Consider the following 3,063-nt stretch of genomic DNA (forward strand, 5'->3'; position numbering starts at 1 on the left):
GAAACCGTTCGCACCGGACGATACACGGGTCCGCGATCATTGCCATTTAACCGGTCGTTACAGGGATCCCGCGCATTCAAATTGCAATTTAAATTATAAAACTTCGCTGTATACTCCGGTTGTATTTCATAATTTAACGGGGTACGACGCGCACTTTATAATTAAAGAAATAGCTATCGCGTACGACGGACAAGTAGATGTATTACCGATTACGAAAGAAAAATATATTTCGTTCACGAAACACGTCGATAGCACCAAAGACAAAAATGAAAATCATTTTCAGAAAAATTTTATAAAATTAAGATTCATTGATTCTTTCAAATTTCTAAGTGCAAGCCTCGATAAGTTGGCGTCGTATCTCGACAAAGACAAATTAAAAATTACAAGGTCAGAATTTTTTAATCTTAGCATGGAAGATTTCGATCTACTCACGCGTAAAGGTGTATTTCCATATGAATACATTGAATGTATCGAAAAGTTAGAAGAAACCGAGTTACCACCGCGCGAATCATTTTACAGTTCCGTTAACGGGCGATACAGTATCCGAGGGCGATTACGCTCACGCCGTGAACGTATGACAGCGATTTCCCATCCGAACGCTCGGCGAGTACAGCGACCTGTACTTGAAAACCGATGTATTGTTATTAGCCGACATTTTCGAAAATTTCCGCTAAAGTTGTGTCGCGAGTTACGGTCTCGATCCCGCGCATTATTATACATTACCAGGTTTCACGTGGGACGCTATGCTAAAACATACGCGCATAAGATTTGAACTGCTCACCGACATTGATATGGTCATGTTCATCGAGCGCGGTATACGCGATGGCCTCAGTCAATGTTCCGGCAGATACGCGCAGGCTAATAACAAGTATATGCGTTCGTACGACTCATCGAAACCGTCGTCGTACTTGATGTACTACGACGTGAATAATTTGTATGGATGGGCAATGTGTCAACTATTGCCATACGCCGAATTTCGATGGGTCAAAGACGTTGCGAACTTTGATGTGAACGCGATCGCTCTGGATTCACCCACCGGTTACATTCTCGAAGTTGACTTAGAATATCCGGAGCGTCTGCACGACGAGCACGTTGACCTACCTTTCTGCCCGACGCACGATAAACCGCCTGGCAAGCGCGATGATAAACTTTTAGCGACTGTGTATGATAAAAAACGTTACGTTATACATTATCGCAATTTACAGCAATGTACTCGTCATGGTCTTCGCGTAACAAAGATCCATCGGGTGTTACAATTCGCTCAATCTCCATGGCTCCGCGATTATATTGAACTTAATACAAATTTCAGAACTCACGCGAAAAATGATTTCGAAAAAAATTTATACAAATTAATGAACAACGCGGTATTCGGCAAGACCATGGAGAATGTGCGCAATCACGTCGACGTAAAATTATTAACAAAATGGGACGGACGGTACGGCGCGGAGGCAATGATCGCAAAACCGAATTTCCACAGCCGTAGCGTCTTTGCGGAAAATTTAATCGCCGTCGAACTGCGTAAACTCGAGGTGAAGTTCAACAAGCCGATTTACGTGGGTATGTGTATACTCGATATATCGAAAGTCTGCTTGTATGAATTTCACTACGACTACATGTTACCACTGTTTCGCGATAAATGTAAAATTATGTGCACCGACACGGACAGTCTTATATGCCACGTCGAGTGCAAGGACATTTACGAGACGATGAAACGCGATATCGCTAGATTCGACACGAGCGATTATCCGGCGGACAACGCGTACGGTATGTCTCTCGCGAATAAAAAAGTACCCGGTCTGATGAAGGATGAGAACAATGGTATGATAATGACAGAATTCGTCGGACTCAGAGTGAAGACGTACGCGTTGAAGGTGAACGGTAAAAAAGGATACAAAAAAGGCAAAAGGCGTAAAGAATAACGTCGTAGCGCGAATGATAACGTTTGACGATTACACCCGATGTTTAAACGATGAAATTGAAATGACTCGTCGTCAGTCGTGTATACGATCAAAATTACATGAGGTATACACGATATCCGAGACGAAAATCGCTCTGAGTCCATACGACGACAAACGATACATCGTACCGAACACGGGACGGAGACGTTACCATGGGGACATTGGCGGATACCCTTGTAATATATGCATTGACATTTATGTTATACTATTATGTACTATTATTATAATTTTACACGTCATGTATGTTTTTACGTTTATATAAGTATTACTATTGTGTTTTATGTAGCACCATTTATTATGCATTATTATTTTCACTTCATGTATTAATAATTTTCTTATGTGTTATATTAGTTTTACGTTTATATAAGTATTACTATTATGTTTTATGTAGTACCATTTATTATGCATTATTATTTTCAATTCATGTATTAACCATTTTCTTATGTACTATATTAGTTTTACGTTTATATAAGTATTACTATTATGTTTTATGTAGTACCATTTGTTATGCATTATTATTTTTCATTTCATGTATCATACATTTATACGTATTTGATATCTGTATACTCCAAAACGAAGATGGAAGGGATAATAAAAAATATTTTACACGTTTATATCTTTATGTAGATATATATTTTTATATGTAGAATAAAGAAATACATGAATCAAAATTGTATCAAATCACATTGTTTTTATGTATCCATGAATTGTGCGATCCATCGAATCCCAGCCACTTGACGTACACCTTGTCTCCCTTCCTGCGCAGTACTTTTTCCACGAGATACATATTCGGATGAGTAGCGCGATGCAACTCGTGCTCGTAGAACGCTCCAGCGACGGATTTTCCGCGATAGTCCTCGAGTAAGTAGGTTACGGGATTAGTACGTTGTACCTTAACGATTGTAAACACCTCGGTGGTCCAATTTGGCGTGTAACCCTTCTCAAAAACCGTCTTGTACTTGCTCACGCGTACCGAATCGGCTACTTTGAATTTTGCCGGACCTGCGATCTTTATCGCGCTGTACACTGTGCCCAAGAGTCTTTCGGCGGGTCGCATGCCGATGGTGCGATGCTTGCGCGCGTTGTAATTTGACACGAGACGCGG

The sequence above is a fragment of the Trachymyrmex cornetzi genome, unplaced genomic scaffold (genome assembly GCF_001594075.2).
Source record: "Trachymyrmex cornetzi isolate Tcor2-1 unplaced genomic scaffold, Tcor1.1 scaffold453, whole genome shotgun sequence".
NCBI classification, from domain to species: Eukaryota; Metazoa; Arthropoda; class Insecta; order Hymenoptera; family Formicidae; genus Trachymyrmex; species Trachymyrmex cornetzi.